The sequence below is a fragment of the Corvus cornix genome, chromosome 8 (genome assembly GCF_000738735.6).
Source record: "Corvus cornix cornix isolate S_Up_H32 chromosome 8, ASM73873v5, whole genome shotgun sequence".
In the NCBI taxonomy this organism is placed as follows: Eukaryota; Metazoa; Chordata; class Aves; order Passeriformes; family Corvidae; genus Corvus; species Corvus cornix.
This window is the reverse complement of record NC_046338.1, coordinates 21269330-21295754: the sequence shown is the minus strand read 5'-3', so window position 1 is coordinate 21295754 and position 26425 is coordinate 21269330.

The following is a 26425-nucleotide window of genomic DNA, read 5'->3' as shown; positions in this document are numbered from 1 at the left end:
TTATCTTTATTTTTTCTTTTTTTTCTTTTTTTTGTTGTTGTTTTTGTGTTTTTTTGGGGGGAGGGGTGGTTTTTGTTTTTTTTTTTTGTGGACCAGTAGAAATAAATTCGCTATATTTTTTTAATCTTTCTGATAACCTTGTTAGTTTTCCACTAGCTAGCATGCATCTCAGTGCTGAATCTTGAGCTCTGCTTTGATACAGCTAATGAAAAAATTGTCACTCCTATCTGCATCATTAGCCTAATGTTAGTTAATAATACTTAGTATTTTGCACAATCACTTGTATCTTCAAAGCACTTAACAGTTATTAACTAATTAATCCTCACAACATGCCTGTGAGTTGGAAGGTAAATAAATATTAACATTCCTCTTTTAGCAAAGGGGTAACCAAATAGGAAGATTAAGTGATTTGCATGGACTTAGTGGCAGAGCTGGCAAGACAACTCCTGTGCTTTAATGCTTGTGCTTATCCTTCCAGCCACACTGGCTCAGTGTGAATTAAAGCCTTTGCCATTATCCTGTGTAGCCTTTCTGAATATTTTAGTACCGTTTCAGATCTAAAGTTTATGTCTTTGGTTATAACCTATCATACTGAAGGATGGCTGCTGCCCAGGGGTGCAGACCTTCCCATGTCCCATTACACAAGGTGTGGCAGTATTAGAAGGGAGGCTACAACTCCCTTGTGCTTCCCCCCAAAAAGCCATGCCAGGCCTGTATTTAGAGTGTTCAGAAGAAAAATACTGAGCTTCTCATCAGGCCTGATTAAAATATATGTAATATCTGGCCATTGCTTTTACAGAACAATATTAATTATTTATACTGCTGTTTCACTCAGTGCTGAATCAAAGCTAGAGCACCTGAAAATGGTAAGTCTTTCTGTGGAGACCATGTTGGCAATCACAGTCTTCAAGAAGCATTTGTGAAACTATGGGAATTCTGTCTGATATGCTTAAATATAGTGAATATTTTAAAATTATGTAAATTATTTTAAGCAGCATAAATTATTTTTAAGCAAGGCCCCATGCTTTCCTCAAACCTTCTGTGTCCTGTGAGATCATATCCTAAGTGTCTCCAGAAGGCTCTGGGTAAGTTTTTGCTTTGACAAAGCCTACAAACAAAAATGTGGTCTAAATACCAGAAAAATTTTTATGTAAGTGAACATAGAGAATGTAATTTTTAATAGATATGTGGGTCAAAGCTCAGCTTCCACCTTGTCAGCCTCCTCTGCTGGAAAAATCATTTCCATGCTTCTACTAGAATGTGGCCACAGTAAGGGGAAATACCTTGGCAATAGCTTGGCACCAAAGGTGGAGCATGAGTTTGTGCCCTGGGATCCTCTCCAGCAGCTGCAATGGCCTCACATGGCTCAGTTGTAGCCCTTCCTACCTTGAGAATCCTACTCTGCATTCCCTGCACTACAGTTTGGCGGTGGGGAAAGCTCAGCTATGGCAGCTCCCGGGCACACAGGGACACCCTGCTGGGGTAAAGCTGGGCATGGATGCCCTTTGCTGGCAGTCAGCTAACATGTGTACAGCGAATGAGGAAATGTGGCCCTGCCAACCTCCATACCTTTCACTGTGACAGTGTTTGAGCTTTTCTGTCTACTCTTAGACATATCTTGGGGGCTCTTTCACAGCTGAGAGATTTAATACCTTAATGCTGCTGATCTTCTAAACCTGAAGGCTGAGATATTTGTGTCCTCTCTCCCCGCAGCCTCCCTGTTCGTGCTGGTCTGTAGTGGTATGCTGAAATGCTAACAGTTGCCATGATGTAGGAAGACAGCAAGCTGTGGGACAGGGATATGCCAGGTAGCAGATTCTCATGTCCTCCTGTGTCAGCTTCTCCTGGTCAGTGCAACCTGTCTTTATCCAGATTGCTCCTGCTTGGCATTTTGACATCTGTACAAGGAATGGGCCACAACTGAGCTCAGTATTTTGTTGAGCTATCCCCTGTTTCAGGGGAGTTGCTGAGTTATCCCTGTTTCATATTTGTTAATTGCCCATTAGACCTGGGTGATCTGCCAGTGAATAGGTTACAGAAACTGGAAGCGTAAGTAATTTTAACTTGAATTTAGCGAGAGCTTTCAGAGACACAAGGTGGAATTAGGATACTTGGTAAATGGTTTAGTGTTTTCTAAACACTTTGCCCTTGCAGTTGGTGCTAGTGAGGTTGCACCTTGAATCCTGTGTCCAGTTCTGGGCCCTCACTATTTTATTATAAAAACCAACAGAAAAGCTGGGTTTTATGAAATCCCAAACTTAAAACTTATTGAACTTTAACACAAACTTATTTGCTTTAACACAAAATAGCAACTTGGCTATTTTTTCCTGTAATTCTGATAGCAAGAATACTTCACATTGAATGAGAATGTTTTTGATCTTTTTTTTGATCCCAGACTTTTTGGTAGTTCAGTCACTAGTCCAAAAACTATGGTTTGTACATGCTAGTGTGAGTCAGGTGCTAGGTTTATTATCATGTGCATCTGGGTGAGATTATTCCTATTTTTTTTCTCCTAGTGGTTGTGTTGCTGATGGGTTTCTTTTACTCAGAGCAGTAAAATATCTCTTGCCTGTGCCAGTTTGCTTCTATATGGTGGCTGGCATCTCCTTTCCCTGCTTGTTTGTAGGAGCTTGGAGATACCTGCCAAGAGCTGCCTGAGCAGAAGTATGTGGTTCCCTCCTGCTGTTCATGGAAGGACTGGGACATACAGCGTGCCTGTAACAGGGTGTACCCACTATCTTCTCCATGGGGTTTCACTCATGCTCAGAGCTGGTTGTTGTCTGACACGGCTTACAGAACCACTTGGGAAGCTAACAAATCCTAGAAAGGTCATGGGGAAATGGTACCTGTGTTCCTCTGTACAACAGAGAGCCATTTAAGAGGATATTCACCTCTCACTGTTTAGACCATAGTGTGCATTGTAAAACTGTCCTTCAGTTCCCATGACTCCCGCTGGAATCCTGCTAGCCAGTGAAATGGGCTGTGCTGCCAGAGGCAGAAGGACAGGGTGTGGAGAAAACACAACGGCTTTTTTATAAAATGCTCTCCTGATTGCCCATCCACTTAACATCAGAAAAGGCTTTTCTGATTCAAGTACATATTTAATATTCTATACTTAAAAATTCTCCCTGCTCTGTTAAGCCAGTGTCAAATCTCAGTGGAAGCAGCTTTGTGCTGCTTTTTAAGAGTCCACACAGCTGCACTTAAAAATGACTAATTTTTCATGAGAGTAGGTGCTGCCAGCAGGATCCTCAGAAATTGTGGGCTGAGCAGTTGCTTTATTTTCAACTCTTGCTGTAACTAATAAATTGGGTTTTGTGGATTTTCAGAGAGCAAAGTGATCCCAGTTACCTTTCTTAGCAAAAAATAAGCCACAATACCTTCCTTTGCCTTATTGAAGTAGGACAAGTATTTGGCAGGGGCAGTTACAGAGCTGTCAGCAGGCTCCAGGTCAGAGCTGGAGCTGTGGACTATAACAACATTGCTTGAGGCAAGTTGAAAAATTTGATTGAAAGGAATTTTCAAACACAGGCTTTTGTTCTGCAGATTTCTAGGTATAAGGAGGGTGGGAAGGAAGTGAGCCTTGTGACAGATGGGATGGCTGTGGTGTTCCGGTACCCCTTCACTTTCTGGGATGAAGACTTTTGTGTTTCTTGTGTGTTTTCAATTTCACATAAAGGTGAAGTCCTCTGTTGGCAGCCTCATCACCAGTCATGGGTAATACATAATGCTAGCAAATTTAGCAAGTGTGCCATTTTTATTCAGCATGACACAGTAGCAACCTGTTTGCTATAGGCATTGCAAAACTGTATTTAAAATGGCAGCTGGAAAATGCGGGGTTTCCAAATTCTTTTTTACCCTTTTTCTGCTTTGATCTCTGGCTAGCTCCGGAAGGGAGAATGGAAGATGCCCTCAACATGTTGTGTCTTTGTTTCCCAGGTGTTGCACCTGAGCACAGCTAATGCTGCCTTACTGTTTTCCTCACTTGAGCAATGGCTGGGACCATGGTAGTCTTTCCTTCCCTCTGTCCAAACCCAACTGTTCTCCTTGTGCAGGCACACGCCGCTTAGCCAGTTCTCTTCAGCCACTCATCCAGCTTTCCCCAGTTACTGGTATGTTTTGAACAAACACAGATGAGGGGAAGTATGAGACACCATGTTAAAATGCTTCCTGCACAGTCCCCCAAAGAAAGGTCCTTCTACAAATGCTTGACATACAGATCATATTCGACCTTTGATCATCTGTCATTTTATTGTAAGAAAGCATGCCATCATTTGCCACCGTTTAAAATAGACCCAAAGGAAGTCAGGGCTTAATCTTAACCTCAAACACATTGAGCCCTGTATTTCCTATCCAGCCATACACTGTGCTATCTGGTTTCCTACACCTCAGGCCTGCTAAGTTTAGTTCCTCTCAGCCAGCTGCTAAGAAGGAAGGGAAACTGTGTTCACTGTGGATAAAGCATTTGCTGTTCACAGCTCTTCCAGCCTTATGTACTAAGTGGTAGACAGCAATATAGTTTTGAGGTTTCTCAGTGTTTTAAAAAATGTATTTTGAATTCTTTTCTCTCTTAATTTGCTCTGTGGGTTCATACCTTTAAATCTTCGATGCCATGCTTTCTTGGGCTTCTCTAGGAAGAACTTGCATGCTTAGGAATAATCATTTAGCATTTATGACTATCGTGTGGTTAGACCATTGCTAAATTAAACATTGGAGTGTTATGCATTAATTAATATTCTATCAAACCCAGTGCAGTCACTCAGGTCTTTCATCTTAGAAAGTAGATGAATGAGTGGAATATATAATGTCCTATACAGAAATTGAGATTGCCTCACTAGAAATCTTTATTTATCATAGAAAGTAGCTGCATAAGATAGCTGAGGTAAAACTGACCTATTTTTCCTCTAGATCAGTATCATTCCTTGTCCGTTTGCTTCAGGCAAGCAGATTGGAGGAACTGAGTAATTTCCTTCTTGGGGGTATTCTCAGGCCCTGCTATGACAGCAACAGACCTGTTTCAGTAGTGTGTCTTCTGAGGACCTTAAATATTTATTAATTTTATCGCTTTCTTTTCCCCCCTAATGTTCAGTAGGATGGTGATAATTTTGACATAACTGTACCTGCTGGGTTATTGGGCCACATCTGGCAGCCACATGCCACAATGCACAGGTAGTTCAGCATCCATGAGCTGGAGCTGGCTTTTTGGGGAGGATTTGGCAAGCCTGTATCCCTGCTGCACAGCGATGTATTTTCCCAGTGGTAGCACACACTTCTGGCAGAATTTTGGGTTTGGATTATTTCCAAAGCAAAACTCTTAGCAACATTGATATCTCTGTGAAACATGCAGGATTGGGAAAACGCACTCTTTGTCCCTCATGATTCTACTAAACCTTGGTTAAATTCTTTCCTTCTGTTGTGTCATACATCTTCAGCATTTCAAATCATGGAAGGGGAAAATCCTCCTGATGGAAGGGATTTATACACCATTACAAGAGACAGAAGGCGCTGATGGCCTTATTTCAGTGTTTGTATAAAGCTGCTGTTTTGCTTTCCTATGGTTGCACACAGTTTTATCTGAGTTGTTTTGATGTTTCCATAGTCTTATATCCTTGCACCCCTGCTTGGTCATTGCTTTTAAGTGGCAGCACTCATAAATTCAATTCTGAATTTGGTATCAGAATCCACTTCTCTTAACAGCAGGGTGAATAAAAACATCCAGTTGGACCTAAAATACAGTAGACTTAGGTGGAATATTGATATACAACAAAAAAAAGAAAGGTTAACTTCATCAAATGTAACACAGGGTAGGAAGTGCTACCCTGCATTTTTATTTTAATACATGGATGTATCTTATTTCTGCCCACTACCCATCATATAATTACATAATTTTAAAATGGCATAATTTGTGAGCTTCAACATTCTCATTTTCAATTAGAGACAGATTGGCCCTGATGTCTGCATAAATTTTTAAAATTAATTATTTAAATGTGTGAAGGAAAAAGCAAACCACAAAGTTAGTACAGAGCATTGTCCTAAAGATAAGGACATAAAATGCACAGAATGGGGATGTAAAGCAAGTGCTTCAGAAAAAATTGTCTGGACTGTGTAATTGAATTTATGTAATCCAGACATGGAGACAGAAGAACCTGTCGGTACTGCTGTATTAGTCTGCTCACAGATGGCTGAAAATATTTTGTGAAAATACTTAGATGCTAATGGCTCCAGAAAACTCCTATAACACATCTTGGACCAGTCAGGACTGGTTAATACCAAATTCAAAGCTGAAGGCCAAAGAAGACTTTTGTGATGAGGAAGCTCCTAATACACTGAAAATAGCCTTGGCAATTTGTTGCCAAACTTACTGTGATACCAAATGAGAGTGGGGATATATTTGTCTAATTATTCTTGCAAGGGTGGGGATTCATAATCTGCCATCTCTCCTTCAGCTGGTGTGTGTATATAGCTCATCTTGTTGGCTTTAACACAAAGTGCAGGAACACTCAGCCTCAGTTAGGATGGCTAAGTAGCCCAGATCAAGGAGCTTTAATAAATGCTTGCTCCAGGCCCAGCTGTGTTGGTAGAAGGATCTCTCAGAAGCATCTCAGTGATCCTTCCCAGTTACAGATGATTCAGAGAACTATTTATTATACTTATGTAATTATGAAGGTTTCATGCTGTAGGTTTGAAGTAACAACTTTGGTTTATATTGGTAATCTTAACAGTTCACCTGCATTTCACTTCAGGAACAGACACCTCCATTCTCTGGAAAAAAAGATCAGCAGGAAAACCTAAACCCATCCTTTTGTTTGTCATGTGTTGAACAAATGGTGCTGACACCAGGAAATGTGCAGCACTTGACACGTGCATTCTGTAAGTGCTTGGATGCAGCTAGCAGGCATTGCGTGCCGTCAGCGCTTCGCAGTGCTGACAGCACCCTGGCAGCTCATCGTGGTGGACTGAAAAGAGGATAAACGGCTATATAAAGCATATGATTACATTTTTAAGTGCATAAATATGTACATTAGTGAAGACTTAAAAAAATTAGCAGCTATCACAGACTAATGTATTATTTAAGCGACTTTTTGGCGTGTAAATATATTTTAAACTATTTTAAGAGTACAGTATTTTTTAAAGATGATAGTTCAGATTTTGAAGGTACCTGTGGTGGGTCAGAGGAGCTGTGCAGGTTGACTGGCAAGTTATTGCCCTTGCAACTGCTATTCCCTTTGTGACAAGAGATGAACATGGTGTCTCCTGCCTACAAACAGAGGGGCAGTTTGGCAAACTGAAGCAGCAAGAGCGTGGAGTTAGGTGATTGCCTGGAGAGGTGGGGTAAGGTGAGAGAGTAAAGGAGAGAAGAGGCTGGTGATTTCACAGCCCTCTAAGGAGACGTACTGATGGCAGACCAAGTCTTGGAGGGAAATACTTGGAATAGTCATGTAAGATTGCAAGCTTAGCCTTATCCAGCTCAAGTGTGGATGCACAGACAGGCTGCACAGACTCTTGGCTGTCAGAACCAGGCTGCATTTGCACAAAATGCTGTGCTGCTCAGGTTCTCCTGTAGTGAAAATACAGATAGAGGCTGTAAATCCCCAGCACAGTGTCCTGCAGCCACCCGTGAGACAGAGCAGCCTGACCAGCTGGTGACCCCAGTGCTCACAAAGCACCAGTCTCAGTCTGAAGGAAGGTGACCATTCAGCAAGCTGGTATAACTACAGCCCTGGCTGGCAGGCTCTGGCTGAGAGGACAGACTTCCAAAATAGAATTTGAGGAAAATCTCTGTGTATAAATCAGTTCCTTCAGGAGCTTTAGGAGAATGCTGAACATGGGGTTTACAGGGACATCAGCTCCGGCCTCTGCTCTTCTGCTTATGGCCCAATTTTCACTCTTCTACCCAGGTCCTTCAGCCATTGCTTAACGGTATGAGGGGAAGAAAATGCCATGTCAAGGTGCCTTAACCATCATCACACTATTTACAGCCTCCTTGGAAAATTGCCCTGGTTGTCTAATGCAGATGCAGGCAGGTCACAGCAAGCCAAGGCCTCTGCCCTGTTACCCTCTCTTCCAGTTTTACCTCTTCCTGTGACATTTGTGTTTAGGTTTGGTTGCACCCGGCCTGCAGGTAGGAGTGAGCCAGGGCAGCAGCCAGTTCACTGCCCTGGATGGTGTGAGGATTCACCTCTGAGACTCTGGCATTCAAGGGGGTCCTCACAGAGATCACAAGGAGTGACCCTTAGAGCTGAAAATAACTTGGTGAAAGATTTTTGAGACCTTCATAGGTAGTGATGCAGAACATATATATGTGTACAGCATCTAGCTATCCATTAGGAGAAAAGCATGAATGGACTTGGAAGCAGGGAAATATTCCTGACATTACACTGCTGAGTTACTGTGCACATTGCATGACATCTGTGTAGAGCCTTGAGTAACGGATGACTAAGTATCATCTGATTCTCTGTTAATAAAAAGGAGGTGAATATGCATATTTCACTGAGGAAGGAAATGATGAAACTGGGGCAAAATACTTGGAAAGAACTGCATTTCAAAACCCCCTTTTCCTTCCCAGGGCAAAGCAGATGCTGCTAGCAATTTCAGGTGGGGTTGGGAAAAGCCAAAATTATAAGGAAGCAGTCTTGCTTTTAAGTATTTTTGAATTTGATAGTGAAGGATAGGAATTTCACTGTGTATGTTTCCAGTGTAAAGCTATGGAGTGGGCAGATTTCCTGCCTTTAATAAGAATTGAGTAATTTAGACACATGCCCAGCTGTGCTCTGAATTTGGAAATCAAGCATTGCTTTCAGCAATGACTTTTAAAAAAATTTGATTTTCTTAATATAAATCATCTTCTAAGGTGACCTTGAATGAGGCAAATCAATACAGGACTGCTGAAAGCAGCACTTGCTCTCAGCAGAAATACCGATGCCAGAGTCGAGCAGCCCCAACCAACCCCTGCCCCATGGCAGCCCTGCCACACCTGACCTTGGCCTCTTGTCCAGGCCCTGGGGAGCCCCCAGCCCCCTCACATGCAAGAGTAGGTAATGTGGAGGGTGGCTTGAACTCATGGAGGTCCTTGGGTTGTAGCACAGCAGCAGTCTCTCGGGGAGACACTGCACATCTTCAGCTTGTTGAGCTGATCTGTGAGATGGGCTCACTGGGATCCTCTGAGCAGGAATAATGGTCTTCAGTTAGTCTGTGGCATCCCTGGGATCCAAGGTGGTGCAGACTGAGCAGCCTGGCTGTGGCAGAGCAGTGAGCATGATGCACAGTCATCACTCACTAAAGGTTTCTATTATTTTAAAGATGCGCAGGGAGAAGTTACTACTCTAATGCTATCACGTACATATATGCAGGCTTATCTTCCTTATGCCTTCAAATATTCCTGCACAGGAAATGACAGAAATGCAAAAGAACACAAGAAGCTCTATAGCCTGTGCATCACTGTGGTTTCCATTATTTCCTGGATTTGACTAGCTCAAAAATACTGCAGGAAGTGCTTTTTCTTGTGGTATTTTTGCTTCCTCTCCCGGAAGAGTGGAAGCATTACACAACGACATGTGAAAATGAGAGAGGAATCCATGCTGCCAGTGGGTTGGGTCGTGGGAGCACTGGATTTCTGCTTTCCGTGGCTGTTCCCATCTCAGCAGTGGAGGGCTGAGGTCTGAGGGCTGGTATGGCAGCGCTCGGCTGCTCTGAGCAGCCAGGAATGCCTGGTCCTCTTTGAGGAGGATGGGCTGTGGGCAGGCACAGAGCTGCCATGAGGGCACTGGGATCACTTCTCACTCCTCATTACTCTATGCTTGCAGAGAAGCTGATCAACCTGAGGTGTTTCTTTGCAGCTTTAGGCCAATTTTTATTCTCAGTGAATCTGCCTAACACTCACATACAACTTAATAAACACCCAGGAGGTTGAGCCAGTTCCTTGTGTGTACTTCATTGTTTTGACACATTTTGAGATCTTGTTTGGAGATGTGAAATGCCTGCAATGTTCCTCCATCCAGGCTGCACCCTGGCCAGTCAGCATTCACTCTGGTGAGCCAGAGCATATGCATTAAATCCTGCATTAAAACTCTGCTGATAACACTGTGCTTATTAAATAATACAAACATTTTTCCTGTTTGCCAGCCAGTGGGGATCCCTAGTACACACTGGGGAAGCATGAACTATAAAAGCTTCTATTCTTTTTTAATTAGGCTGTATCTAATTAAAATCATTGCCTGCCATTACTAGCATTTATAAAGTATTTTCCAACCCAGCATGACTCATGGGGCTATATGGAGACAGATTGCACTGCAGTCTATTTGGGATGTGTTTGCCTGTGCTGTGCAATCGTCCTTTATCATCACAGGCAGGCAGTGTTTGTTCAAATTATTATTCGGTGTGTACTGCCAGCCATCCGGGCCTCCACAGTTCTTTTTATAAATTCACTGATTAGCCTATTTTGAATATGAAATACGGATTTGAGATCCAGCTTGGGGCTCTGAACAGACAAATCATTTGAAGGAGGACTGTCCCTAGAAGTCGAATTTAACAGCTCAAGATGCCAGGCTAGTTCAGGAGTCAGCTATTGCAAATGATATGGAAACACCAGCAGTCTTTCTATTAACCCTTGTGGGAATGGAAACCATCACATGTGCTCCGAGCAGCCTGCTCAGGCTTCGCCCATGAGGAGTGACTCTTTTGTAGGGAAGCAAAGACCCTGGCAATGGCATGGCATAGGCTGCCATAGACAATCCCAGTAAAACCAGGGTTAGCCAGCAACACCCACTGGAGTAGAGCCAGGTGTTCCTTTAAAGAGAGAGCAACCGAGAGCCTGCATGGAAGGATGGGAAGAAGCTGCGGCAGGCAGAGGTTTTGCCTACATTTGCCTGAAGAACAAAAGCGTGTCTGAAGAGGGCACGGGGTGTGGTTGAGAATGGATGGGGGGAAATGGACTGGGAGGGAACCGCGCCCAGAGGGAACTGGGCCAGCTGGTTTGTGCAGGGCAGGAGCAGTCTGCAGACCCAGTGTTGAGGGATGGATGCTGTGTGGGGCAAGGGGACACTTGGGGCTTAGGGAAGTGCAGGGAGCTGCCCACCGAGCTGAGAGTGGCTGCTTCAGGTCAGGCAGTAGTGCTTGAAATGATCATGCTGGTTTGGCAGGATCTTGGATGGAAGCATGCGAAGTAATGTGCAACATGTCAAACCCCCAGATTTACAGGCTGAGAGCTGATTCCCAGGTGTGGAGGAGGACTCCAGGTTTGTAGGCTACAGGGTTTAGAGCAGCAGCTCAAAGGGGTCAGACATCCTCTACTCAGGAGGTGTGTCTGCACTGGAAGGATGCAAGGGGTGAAGCAGAGTAACCCCCGAGAGAACCCACGCTCCTGAGGAGAGGCAGGCGGGAAGCAGTGCTTCTGCTGGGGCATGTGAAGGGCTGCTCCCCTTCCCTGCCCTCCACAGCCCCTGCTTCGTGCCCCCCACCCCACCCTCCAGCTCCCTCAGATTGGGTTCGAATGGTGGTGCAGATGTGAGGGGTGAGAAGCAGGCGAGGAGATGGGAGCAGGGTGCTGAGTGAGAGGACACAATGGCAGTGGCAGCCACTGATGGAGCAAGTGAAAGTAAAAGGTTCAGCTCCACAATCACAGAGTGTATGGGTGAGCTGAAGCTGTTGCTGTGTTAGTGCAAGGTTTACAGTTGTATTTCAGCTCTTTTTCACTTTCTGTGATATGTTTTTCTTCCAAGTATTATTACAGTGCATGAAACATAGGTGTGATGCTATTATTGTCTTTCCTTTAAGTCAGATCATCCCAAGTAAGACATGACAAGACATGGAATTATTCTAAAATTAAAATCTTACCATATAAATTTAAGTTTTTAGTGTAGGGTTGCCCATCTGAGATTATACCAGCTTTATTCTGAATGCTATACCTAATACAAAATAAGATGTCATACCTGCTCTGCAAGCTGATAATCTAAAAGGCAGGGCCTTTAAGGAGAAAAGGCAATATTTTTAGCTTTATTTTGTAGGTGAGGAACTGGGACACACAGACTCAAATTACTCCCATGTCATGCAGACTAGGAATTAACATGTGTTTTGAATTTCCAGTTTCATCTTAACCACAAAACCAAATTTTCTCTTTGAGTAGGGATGGTTTGTTCTGCTTTTTAAAACATTTCTTATATGGAGTGCTAAAATAATTTGAAGATCTTGCTGTGCTATGGTTGCTCCCTTGACACTTGGACAGCTACTTTTATGTCTGCAGCATTTTCTTCTCCCACTGTGGATCAAAATAGAAATTTTCTTACCTCGTGAAAGAAAGTCTTTGCTATGAGTACTTATTTTTTTCACTGTACCTTGAAGAACAGTTGTGTGCATCATCCAGTCTGAGCTTTGCACTATTTCTGGTGTTAAAACAACAACAATAAAACCTCCTGGTGCTCTTTCCCACAGATAAACAGTGTGGTAATTAATGAGAATACAGTTATTCCTCAACTGTCACTCAATTGGCTTTTATGGGTCATTTTTTCATTTATCTTTAATTACATGTAGAGAAAGAAGAAGCTGAGGTTGTGCATGGGACAGGGCTGGTCATTGCCATCTAACAGGGATGAGCTTTGGACTTATGTTTTCCTGCTGTAGAACACAAAAAGAGTCAGTGAGCTAACACCCAGGTTAGGTCCTGGCAAGTTGGTTTTCGCCTCCACACTGCTGGTGGAGCAAGCTGACTGTTTTCTGAGCTGCTGCTGTGCTGAAGCTGCTACTGAGCCATTTGGGTTGGCATGATCATGTTCTGCTGGGAGCCTGATTTACCTTCAAATTTAGGCCTTGCACCTTGAGAATTGAAGGCAGCATCTTGGGTGGATTTTCTTAGGGGCAGCTGTTTTTACCAGCAGAAGGCACTGGGTTAGACTGCCTGCATCCCAGTGCCCTTCAGCAATTTGTTCTTCATGTCTTAATGCAACGGTATTGTTCCAGATGCCTGAACTTCTCACAGGAAAAGCACAGGGAGGAGGATGCTAAAATTAATTTAGGGTGATAACAAGTTTATACTTGTTCTGCTCTTTCCCCTGTATGGCTGTAAGAGGCAGAAAATTAAGGGAGACCAACCTTCAGGCTGGGCTGCAGAGGTCATTTGCCTCTTTACATCTCAGAAAACCACACTCCCTCACACCCCAAGCAGGACTTACCCTCCATCGCTCACCTGTTCGGTGTCTGAGTTTGCTTTCCTTCCTGAGCTGAGCATGTGAGTTTGAGAGCTCACACACCAAATCACAGAAGAAGAATGGGAAACCTGCCCGTTTGGTTTCATCTGGTTTCACCGGTTTGCAGCCACACTGAAAAGAATTTTCAGCCTGAAACAGCACTTTATAGCAGAGGAGTTGCTTTTCAGTACCATTGAACACAAAATGATTGCAGGTCTTTGGAATCACATCTCCTCCAGCTCTGGTCTTCCCTGGCACCACCAGAAAGATGGACCTGCTTTAGATCACCTGGGCTTTGGCCAAAACGATCTGTGTCTGAAAGAAAATACTGCCAGAGCAGTTAAATTTAGCCTTATTAATTATTTCTGGCAGCTCATGCAGCACCAATTAAACAAGGACTTAATTCCCCAATGATTTTAGCAAAATTTTCACTTTCAATCTGTTTTAAGTCCTATATATGCAATCTATTAGAAGATGGTCGCTTCCCGAATAGTTTAAATTCAGGTTATTTCATGAATGAAAAGAAAGGATTTCTTTACTGTCAGAAATCATTAGTATATGTGCTTTTAACTTGTCTTTTTTATTAGCTGTACCATGCTACTTCTTGCTTGGTTGCTTTTGTTTGCCTACTCTCAGACTCTAGAGATGCATTTACCCTAGATTTCTACTTGTCAGACTTAGTGTAAGAAAAAATGTGGGGGGTTTGTGGGGGGTTTTTTGTTTGTTTTCTGAAGAGTACAGCCAGACCACAGGCAGGTATTGTTGTGTAACTACTCATTAGAGTGACACCAGGAGCAGGACAGCAATTTGAATGCCTCTAAGGTAATAGGAGCTTAACCCCAGGTGCAGGGCTGCCCTGGCTGGCCCTGAACCTTTCCAGGAGGTGTGTGGGAAGCAGTGTAGCCATGCAAGCCTGCTCAGCAGCAGAGCTCTGTTGTCACCTTGTCCTACTGTGTGCTGCATGGACCCCTGCTGTGTGCCAGCCTCACACCCTGGGTGAGGGCAGGAGCTGCCCCAGCCATATGTCCAGGCACAAGGCTTCTTCTGGGGGTGAAAAATGGGTGAGTGGCATTTCTATGGTGGACTTTTCTATTATAGTCCCTGCTATCCAGGGAGCTGCTGGCTGTGATGCCAGGACATGCAAACATGCTCTGGAGACATCAAACATATGGGGCATTACAGACACCCAACACCTTGGTGATTAAGGAAACTGCTCCTTCCCTGCACTAAGGTTTATATCATAATTGCATTAAGAGTTGTAATATCTTGGTGGGTGTAATTGTAGATAGGATATAAACTTGTGTGTCCTATGAATAGGTAAAGCATGTAGTGTGTGTTGAAAGACAGAAGCAGATGTTTCACATTGCTTAATAAACACTTTCCCAAGCTGTCACATCTTCATCCTCAACATGGGTCACAAGAGAATCAAAGTATAACATGTTTGTAAACATGATCAGGTGCGAGTCAGCAAAAGGAAAGAAGTGCAATATGAAATGATAAATTGCATGTTTATATGCTCATCTATCATAATAGAGTAGGGCCTGGGAAGAATTTTAGCTAAAAAATTAATCACAATATCTTTAAAAGGAGCATCATGCCCCCTCTATTTAATGCAGGCTCCTAAGTTACTTCTCTGTGGAAACGATACAAATGTAACACTCATTTCGTTTGTAGTCACACCTGCAGTCCCTTGTTCTTACAGTTTCTGATGGTAACTAACATGAAGTAAGAGCTGGTATCTTCCAGGAAGCTCTTCTTTTAACTTCCAGGAAGCTCTTCAAGCTTAGTTTAAATATCCAGAAATGCTTGCAATGACAGTAAAAGTAATTATCTCCCTAAATTCCTAGTGTTTGAAGCACTCCTTTATCAAAGCAGCTGATTCTCTGCTGATGTGCATCTTGTGTAGCTGTCTGTGCTTGTGTGGAGGCTGCATACACCTTTTCTGCTTCGGCAGCATGTCAGGTGTCCAGCAGTACCAGAGGGATGCGCTTTTAGGGTCAGAAAGGGCAGGAATCAAATATCCTGAGAAAATGTAGCCCTTGCTTTGAAACATTAACTAACTTTGGCAAATTAGAATGGACAAAAAGACCCCACTTGTCTTTTCAAACAGTTCTTTAAGACTACGTGAGTTCAATATGGAGAAAGAACAGCTTTTAGCTATATGCTCCTTCAGCAATCCCTAGCACTGTAGCCAAAAGTTTCATGTGAAGCTTGTTGATGTTGTCTGCAATATTTGATTGGAAGTTATTACCTGAGTTTGTTATTGTTTTTCCTACTGAATTAATGGGCCTTTAGTGCTGGAGACAGCACCAAGAAAAGGCAAAGTGATCCCCATTTCACACCCAACACTATACTTGGCAGGGCCAAAAATGCCAGAAATGTCCCGAATGCAAAAGATGAACAAAGGCTGGAAATAAGTTGTCACTCACTCTTCAGGCAGATCATGTGTCTAAGATGCAGCTGGCTGGAGTGCAAAAGGACAAAAGCATCCCTGGCTCCCCTGCAAACTCAGCTGAGGAAAGGTGCTGTCACACACCAGTAAAAGCTGTCTGTGCCCCAACAGATGATGGACAAATCCTTATCTCTGAGCTCATTACCTGGCCTTGAATTTAAATGTTTTCAATTTTTCTTTATTTTCTTTTTGTTAGAATAATTATTTTAGTTTTTGACTGTCCAGATGGCATTTTACTTGAATGGCATACACTTGTGTGACACTTCAAAGGCTTCCATTGCCATTTTTGGAGGTTTCTGTGCCTTTTGATTTTTGGGAAGTCCTGGGGTGGTTCTTGCTCTTTAATTTTTAAGTAAGTACCAGGTTGTTGTCATCCATTGTGTTTAGAACTCAAGGTCAATGCTGCTAAAGTGAGATCACTGATCAATGAACACTGATTGCCTTCAAGACAGTGCTCACTTTACTGAGGATCTCATACTAAAAGTGTTCTTAGGCATGAACTATGGTCACTGCAAGGATTCAAATAATCTTTACTTTCAATATTAATTTTGTTTCATAAGTAAAGCTCTTTCCTGTGACAACCCTGTAAAGCCAAAGAAGCCTTGCTGTGAGCTCATGTGATAAAAGCCAGGATTGTTGCAGAATCATACACAAAGTGCAGTGCAGAGGGACCAGGTTAGCTCCCAGTGTAATTCCAGCCTCTGCAGCTTGGTCTGGAGCAAAACTTGGCTTGACCTTGTAACCAGCAGGTTTGTTTATTCCTGGGATGTAGGACCTGGCTGGCCATGCCCATCCCAGGAAGGGTACAAGAGCCTCCAGGCCAGGTATGGCAGACATCCTACCTAGGAAAACCTGAAGCTTAGAAATGCTGTCTATAAAAGGAGTCTTCTGTGGACTTGCAGCAGCATTATTAGCTGATATTCCTTGTTGGAAAGTTAAAGGCAAATAACCTATAAGAAATAGCTCAGTGTTTCTGCAAGACTGATACAGCTGGTTTACAGCAGCATTCTTCAGAGCCGTCTGTGTCAGATGTCTTTGGTTTGCCTGGCTGTGTCTTGCAAGGGGCTGCAGATTGTCAGCTTTGGGATTTCCCTTGAAAGAATTTGCTGTGATCACAGGGCATCAGGAAACCTCTTTTTTTTCTGTAGAAAGATGAGGGAATTTGGAAAATACTGAATAGCATGATCAAATAATTTACAAGTCTGACTTTGAGTTTGTTTCCTTTCCCTGAGCTATTTATGCAGCACATGTTTGAAGGCAAGCTGTGAGTGTTATACAAAGAAATCTGCTAGCATGCAATCTCCAAGAGGAGATTTAAGATTTCATTTCAGGCAGGATCTGGATCACAGGAGCTAATAGGAAGAGCTGTTTACACTGCTCTGGTAGCCATAGCAAAAATTTAGAGTGTTTAATGCTTGTATTTCCATACTCCATTTCTGCTGTGGTGAAGGGCATTTGCATGCATGTACTGACTGAATGAAATGCCCACTGATGTGAAACCATGTTTTGTCATTAATTGCAGAAGCTAAGGTGACTGTAAGACGGAACATGGAAGCTTCATCTCACCCACCAGAGTTTATTGCCATAAACCAGTGATGGGTGTTGTTCTGCTGGTGAGCTCTGGTGAACTGGCTGTTCTCCTGTGGTAGCAATGCCCTCCAGGACTCTGGAGTCTTGCCCCAGAGCTGAGAGGCAGCAGAGAGCAGAGAAAAAGGTCTGGTTTCCATCTGCCCACCCTGCATGAACATGAGCGAATTAACTTCTCTTTCTCCAGTTACAAACCTTTAATGTAGCAAGAGCATGAGCTCAGTGCAGTAACCTGGGCTACACATCTGAGTTCAGGTAGTCCAGCCAACTCACCAGAAGTGAACAATTGTGGCTCTTGCCTTCTTTTCTGTTTTTGCACTGTAAATGGTGCTTTCCCTCCAGCTACCACAGCCATCCCTTACTGGTGAGGAAAAGCAGTAATGCCCTGTTTTTAAAAAGCAATAACTTTACAAAACACCCCTTAGTTGTGATCTCAACGTGGTAAAGAAATGCAAGCAGTCCACACCACTCCATCACCCATCAACAGTTTCATCTTTTCCCAGAAAATAGGTAGATTCCCTGAGATCCTCATGGCTGTATGGGAATGCAAGCCCTGGCAGCAGGGGAGAGCCAGAGGTTGAGATTCAAGGTATTACAGAGGCTCTGCTGAACTGGCAGCTCCCTGCTCTGTCTGCAGCATGTGGTTCTGAGGGTTTGCCTTCCCTCCCTGCAGACAGTGGTAACTTTCGGGTCTTAAATCTCCAAGTACACATAGAATTTGACAACTGCTTTGAGTTCCTGTTAGTGCTGGGCTTGCACAAACCCTATACTTTGTGACAAATACTGCAGCTAAATGCATCCATTAAGAGAAAGTATGAAGTGGCTGCTTTTGCCTCTGATCATGGTCTGCTTGGGCTGGCACTGCTGTCAGGCATTGACCTGCTGGCTTCAAATGTCCTTTCATGACCTGCCCCACCACTTTGTCCATATCAGAGTCTTTCAGCTTGTGATGTTAGGGCATAATCTTTTGTGCCTTTCTCTATTGACCACCTCCTTTTCTTCTCATTTTTTATCCCTTTTTTATCTCATCTTCTCTTTTTTTTTTGTTCTGTCTTCCTAGGCTCCCAGATCCTCCTTCTGTTATGAAACACATGCAAGAACATAATGGCAATAGCTCATGGCGGTTGGTATGGTAAGAAACTCTAAATACTATGATACTATCCCAGAAATTAGAGCTGGTTGCAGGATCTATTTTTTTAGTTCAGGTATATTTGAGTGAATGGAAATACTTGAAAATAGAATTCTTTCTGAGAAAGTTACCCTTTGTCCTGGTGTAAACCAGCAGAAGGATAAAATTCATTGAAGAGGGAGAACTCAGCATATGGCATGTCTGCATGGCTCAAGTCAATGTCAAGACTTCAGCTGCCTTCAGTGGAGTCAGGATTTCTCTAACAAAGGGAGGCTGCACTGCTAGATTAAACTGCCTTGATTACTGTCACTGGAAGCTCTGCTTGATTAGACACAACAGAATTTGTCCTGTGGAAGAGGTTCAGGAGAGTGAGAGAGCACAATGGAAATCAGCCCTGGAAAAAAATCTGATTGTGAGAGGTGACCTGAGCTCATACACTTGAGGCCTTATTAAAGGGAGACTGCTCAGTCACACAGTTAAAATGGCTATAGCAGGGAAGGAGTTTTTCATTAATTATTCAACAGAAGGGAGATCTATATTTTGCCTCAAACTGACACTTTTTACCATCTGCTTAAAACATAACTGTCTACTAAACAACTATTATCCACATGGGCTTTTTCTCCTTTTTTAGAGTAATCATTATGCTAAACTTCCAGATTGTTTAAGGTATCTGAGGTCCAAGTATGAGCATGCTGTTACAAATAGCTGATACTTGAAATTGCTATTCCTTGTCAGCCGTTTGACTGACAGCTAATTAGTACATTTGTTTTTCTCAGTTGTAATTGTGATCCAGCAGTGGCCTTGATCTTGCTGTTATATCTGAGCTTAACTGCAGTCCTGTAATCCCAACAGGCTCATTTTTAAAGGGCATAGCGACTCAAATTCATGCATACTATAACTATTGAAATTAGCACTTTTCACCAGGAATTAATTTATCTCAGTATCTACAAGTGCCCTGGACACATACAGAGGGTTGTTAGCAGTGGGCCCTGAACATGAAATGAGCAACCAGACTTTAACTGCTTGCTTTGAAGGTGTCATTTAAACGAGATTTTCTGTGTATCCCCCCCAGGCATCCCACCTCCACTCCTAGGGAAAAAACCCAAACCAAACCCCTCCAAAAAACTACATTTGCTGCTTGGGGTCTTTGAAGGGCACTGGATTTATGCTAAACTCCATGAACGAAGCATCCTGAAAATAGAAATTCAGACGTTTGTTTTCATGGGTACCTGAATTCCAAAACGAATATAAACAAACACTTCTTATATGCCAAGAAATATTTTTAAAGTAGTTAATGGTAAATTAAACAGAAATTTGTGGCTTTTATATGGTGAGTGTTGCAGCAGAGGACTGTAATCTTCTTCGGTCCTGCATTTTTAGAGTGCTGTACAGAAATGTGCATCCGAAGGGCTAACATGGCTCTGTAGTTGGCTAACCCTTCATCACTCCGAATGCCATGCTACAGTAAGAAACCAAGACAACAAGGCTGTCTTCAGAATAGAATCCTGCACAACTGGAGGCTGACCTCTGCTGAACTCTGTCCCTAGAAGCTTGTGCAGGCTGGCTGGGGACCTGGAGCTGGCGGAGCAGGCAGTGAGGAGCCGCGGCCCCGCACGGGCACATGGGCAGGAGGCTGCAGGCTGAGCTTCACAGCTCCCACCCGAGAGTGCTGAAGGACACCTTTTCAAGAAGGGGTGAAAGGCCATGCCAAACATTTCCAGTGTTGCTCTTATCTAGAAGGGGAACTTTCTTAGATCTATACAACTCGATGTTTGCCACACTCTCATTTTGAGAAGAATGGTGGTAGATGGGTCACAGTATTGGAAATAATTAATTAAATTTTAATTGTAAAGCAAAAGGACACTGTAAGCATATCGTTGTGCATATACTTTTGTATCCATTTTGTGTGCTTTAAAAATCCATTTTGTATTCTTTCCTCTTACGTAAATGAATTTGTAAATTCTCTCTCATCCTTGCAGATTGGGCTGGAATTCTGAGCTACGGGTTGGGACCTCATTATCAGACATTGCCATGCAAGGCAGTGCTTACTTAGCCAGCCAAACAGCAGCTGAATTGCACCTTATCAGCTGTGCTCAAACAGCGCATTTCACCACCCGGGTGGCTGAAACGTGCTTCTTTTCAGATGCCTTTTCAGATTCATGGCAGACTGCATATGCACCACCTGCAAACAAGAGCTCCCGAGTGACTGCTGTCCATAGTTCTGCTGTCTCCAGCGGCAGGGAATGAATGTCACAGCTGGTGGAGTTAAAGGCATCCATTATCAGTGTAGTACCAATCATTCTCCATAATTCTGGGTCACTACAAATCCTTGTATTATTGCATTTATAATACATAAAGTGTTTGAGGAAAAAAAACCCCTTTATTTTCATATGAGGATGATGTTGACAAACTAGCAGGGGAGATAAAATTGTAGAAAACATGACAATCACTAAACACTCCAAGACGGCTTTCAGACAAGTTTAACCTATTTTGTATTCACTTAGCCACCCAACAGGAAACTCCATAAACCCACATGAATTCTGTTCGAGGAGGTTTAGTTTAGCATAACTGGGTGGCAAAGCAGTTAAGCTCTCTCTGGCTGAGACACCTGGGAGCCATTAGTTTCCCGGAGACTAAAGACTGGCTTTTGGGAATGGCTGATGATTTGCCTTGCATCACTGCCTCAGGTGTTCTGCATACCTCCGGGGCTTCTTAGTGGCCAGCCCGGTGCTCAGTCCTCCTGCCTGCTCAGCGTTGTTCCTGCTCCAGGGACTACATGCCAGAACAGCTTCTCTGCTGACAGATCTTTGTCTGGCCCTTGCCCACACTTCATCTGACCTTTGGTACCTCTCTGGGAAAAAGAGAAGTGAGCGTGAACAAATCAAACTCTGTAATTCCACCTACGTTCATTTGTACACCCTATTTGTAAACGCAGCGAAGGAGGCAATATAACACAGCTATTTGGGAACTGAATGGGTAGGAACAACTCTCCCTTGGAGCAAGGGAAAATATCTTTTTTGTGACTGCACCATCAGATTTTGCACCAATTCATGCTGAGAGGGTTTGCTGGGGATGAATTTGTGCTGGTCATACTTGTGTCTTTTTGTTACTGGCATGTTTTTATTCCTTTAAAAAACGCACTTTGCATCAGTTTATCTAATTTGGATCTGAAACCTTTTGATGTCATACAAGCATTTATTGCCATTAAAATCGTGCCTGGTGTATCGACATTTTCAGGCTGTTTTGTAAAGTGCCTTTTACACAGGGTGGGGGAAATGCTGTAGTGTGGTACACAGGTGGTTTAATTTCACCTCTGATTTCTTTGGTTGAACCTTGTGTACAAGTTGCAATGATTTAAGAAGGTCTGACTACAGGAAACACGGAAGAATAAAAATGAGAGGCAAGTTAAGTGATGTTTGGACACTGAATTTTCTCTCAGTTTTTCTTTAGCAGACACCTCTGCTATGCCTGTGGGTGGTTAGATCTTTGGCTTACTGGCTAGAAGTCCGTATTACCTTCACAAGCTCTTTAAGGCAAGCTGTGTTTGTTTTCACTGTGCTTTTAATGCAACCTGCATCCTAACAGACAGTATTGCTTCTTTACTGTTGTGTGCCAGAACTAAATTTTTGCTTCTTCAGTGAGCTGTTTTCTGGCAATCTCTCACTTTCTTGAGGGTGATATGGTCCCCACAGAACACAAAACAAGTTCACAGATAGGCCAGAGTTAACTGTAGGACTCTTCACAGGTGGTAATGGACCTCCACTCCTATTTTAGTCCTGGTATAGCTTTTTAAGAAAAATGGAGAGAGGGTGAAATAGTTTAACAGTTTGGGTTTGTGATATGGACCACTGACCTCAGCTAATATAAACCTAAGATGTAAATGCACCTTGCTACTAAAGCAACTTCTGTCTTCTCCACAGCAGTTTTATGATCTTTTAAGGTATAACATACCTGTAAATGAACCCCTGAGAAACATCTCAGTGTGGCTCTTTGTCTTCATTCAGATATTATGAAGTCCACTTTCCACTGCTGCACAAAGAGGGACAGCTAATGAGGGATATACTGCTCATGTGTGCCACTTGGTACTTTCATGGGACGGGTAAATCTGAAGTGCCTTAAATTGACACACATCTACCATTATTTCCAGTATAGTGAGAGCCATGTAATTAATTTCTAACATTAATCTACCTAGTAGATCTGAATTGAAATTTTTTTTTCTAAATCATTATTTCACTCCAATTGTTTTATCTCAAGAGCAATATTTCTCAACCAGGACTGGGAAAGTTCTGATATCAGCATAGTGGATGGGAGATGATGTCTTAAGATAGAGGATAATTTTTGTCTGTCAGTGTCTTATCTGTTGTTGATTTAGGACACTACTGGTCATATTAATGAGGTCTCTGATTTGGATACACGGCCTTATAACCCAGGTTACTGGTAGCTGTAGATACCACTGACTTCAACTGAAGTGAGGATTCCAGACACTAAAATTCAAGATTTAGGATGAGGTGTGTTAGGGGTTTTTTTCAGAATAAATGTTCTTGGCACCTGCGGGAGCAGGGTCTCACACCATATCTAAAACTGAGCCTGCAGAAATGGAAGTATACAACTTTCAGAGGACATCTGAGGATTTTTGTCCCGAGCTTGTGATGGTTTATTTTTCTGAACTGAAGATGAAGGTTCCATGGCCCCTATTACTTTCATTTAGCATGGTTGTCCAAGCTGCTGCAAATTCAATCCCAATGGCCTGAATAAGGAGCCCCCTTATCTCTTAAATCTCTGCTGATTTGCAGTCTAATGTTGGCCCAGCCTCATTAGACAAACAATATCCAGGTACACTCACTTATAAAAGGCTAAAAAAAAGTAGGTAGCAGAATGTTCTGAAATATTTATGTTCTTTATTCTTGAGGTAAGACAAGTACAGGTAACTTCAGAGATGAAGCTTCACTGCCAACTGAATGTTTAGAAATATTTTGCCTGCTGAGTTCTCTAAAAATAAATGTGAATGTTCTGTTGTTAAAAATTATTAATACTTTTGACTCATAAGCATAAAAGGAAACTTTTATTTATGGAACTTAGATTAGTATGTAAATACAGATTTAACATTGTAAATGGAAAACCGGAACAAGTGTCTCAGAGATTCTATGCAACTGCCCTATTTATTTTAGCAGTTAACACAGCATGAGACTAGAGGCTGCTAGTAAATTGTGGCTTTAGGATATGAAAAATTCAATTGCCTACTAGCAGTAATTTTAAAATAAATATTCTATTAGTAATAGAGTTAGAAACATTATTCCAGATGTTCTTTCACTGTTTGAGTAGGTATTTAATGAATGGGACTTTTCAGTTTTTCCAAGCTTTAGGTAGAGACTTTCTATTTTAATGTGAAGTTTTTTTCTTGGTTTTCTATATATTCAGACTACATCCAGTGCACAGTGTTTCCCGTAAGTGCCACACTTTCAGCAATTGATCCCTTTTTGCATGCCGGAAAACCTTTCTGGATTCTTGGTACTGTATAGGTTATGAAAAAACATAAACCCCATCTTTTCCTTGCTTTAGGGCTTACTTACAATTTCTAGCTTTTCCTGTCTTGGTTATATGCACTTGAACACCTTGACTTCTGAGAAAAATACCCCTTGTCACCTGAGACCACAAAATTATTTTTGTCAGCATCTCTTTTCCTTCTGTATTGAGGGAAGGGGGAAGTTTTTTCTATCCTGTAATCTGATTTGGGTTTGCCTTGAAATCATCATCAGGCTGTTGAAAACAACCTGTGGCAGATGAGAAATGGAGATAAACTGGGGGAAAGGGATAAAAAACAGGAGGAAGGTTACTATTTTATTTACTGTTTCAAGTTGCTTGGATTCTTAAGAAGTCAGTCTTTTTGGTATCTTGGTTAAAATACATAAAGTAGTACAAGACAATTTCCTTTCTTTTGCCTGCCCATAAATGTTTTCCTTATCATAAATGCCATTGCTTCCTGCTGGCAGGAGGTGAGTGGCTGCCTGAGTCTGGCTTCCCTTTTTGTTCAGCACAAACAGGTGGCACATCAACAGCCTTCTCTTTTTGTATGAATGGTTTCTAGAAAGCTGAAACTTGGCCTTCTGGATATCAAATATCCTATTTTAGGAATTCAACATAGGATTCTGGACAGTAAAATGAGACAAATTTCTGTTAACTTCAATAAAAAGGAGGTTTTTATCAGGAGAGGTGAGCCCATGCCTTCATCTCTTAAGATGATTATTTGGTAGCTAGTTGTTAGAGATAGGCAGTCTCTTTGACTACTTTAATGTCTTATCTTCACATTGACTAGTCTGAGTGGATTTCCCTTGCAGCATCACTGATTTCTCAAATGCTCAGATGCATTTTATGCATTCGGGCAATTTTTTACTGGAAACAGTGTCTTGGTGTTCATTTCGTGTGTTAGCATTTAGATTTCCTTTCCATTTATAACTACCTATACATTGATATATCAAGTTATTTCTCTGCATCTTCCAGGTCTCTATTGAAAACTAAACTCAATACTGAGCTCCACACATCCTCCTCCTTTATTTCCTTTGCATAATTTTTGTTTTCAGTGCTTCATTTAGATTTCAGGTCAGTTGTTTGTAACTTCTTCCATGCTAATTTGAAACAGTTATTTCAAGTAAAACATAATGCTCTGCTGAAATTCAGGTGGTATTGTAGTAAAAGACAGTAACACAAACAAATTATTAATAAGAATGAAGTAAAAGTAGCGCTGCTTTTTCACTTTCTGCTGCAAAATTCCCAAAGTAATTCTGAAACTGGAGCCTGTAGCTATAGGATACAGCCAGATGCATCTGGGAGATCTTGATCCATGCTGATATTCATGTGCAGCAGCAGCCAGAAATTACTGAAGAATTCTGGTTGGCCATCTTACCCTCATTTATGTGTACTGTGAGATAAGCAGGTTCCTCATGAAATCCTGGACTGTGGCCACCTGCCTGCTAGTCCCATCCAGCCAAGTGGAAAGAGGCTCAAGGGGGGCTTCTGGCCGGGAGTGGTGGCAGTTCAGTGTATATCCAAATGTGAGGAAGATACAAATGGCCAAGACACAAGACTGCATGTTTTTGCTTGCAGACGACGTGTAACTCAATTTTTTTACTGGTATAATTGAGTGGGTCTAACTGGGACACGAGCCCTGAGCATGAGAGCATGGCTGGCTCAGCCAAGGCTTTAGTGGGCCTTTGGTATCCACGAATGGGGGCAGTTCTTTGCTTGTGCTTGCACCTCTTTCTGCCTGTAGCATTTAAAACTGCAATCACCAGAAGGCAGGAAAACTTTAAGCACCAGAAGTGATGAATCCATTAGTAAAGAAGGGAGGAAGTAGGAAAAAGAAGTGAGGAATGATGCATTTTGGGAAGAGATCTACCGTTTTGTTATGTTTGTTTGGTACCTCGAACAAAGTGGGTTTGTGCCTAGGGCTCATGGCCCTAGGCACTATTTTATCTGCAAGAGTAATTAAAGGAGAGGGAATGTGTGTACATATATTGGTTTATTATTTTTTGTATTTCATTGATTAATTTTCCCCAAGCTGAGCAATGTAAGTGTAGTTCAAATGCAGCAACTGTGGTGACACCAGGAAGTAATTATTTCAGGAAGCTTGTGAATGTGCCCTTATTAAACAAATTGAGGTGGCTTGTTTTTGTTTGTTTTAAGTAAAGCAACAAGAAAAGAATAGGAAAGTTGCCACCTTCATGGGATGCAGTACAGGACACAAGTAAAGAAAAAAATTTATGGTTATGTCCTGAGTCAGGAGACAGTTGTCTCCTGCAAGGAGAAAAAAACATGCAAAAGCTGGGTTTTTTGTGTGCCTTTTGGGGAACAATTCTCCTTCAGACTTGCTGTTCTTTTAATAAATATTTCTTTTTTTGTTTTTATTCACTGCTTTGCAGTATTTTGAAAGGGGAATGTATGGCTGAAAGGTTTTCTTTATAGAAAATCCAAAGAAAAACATGCATCAGCAAATGGCTTATTGATGCATTTAAAAAAAAAAAAAGTATGTATTGTACACTGAACATTGTGAAAATCTCAGCTGGGATCTGTCTGCCAGATCAC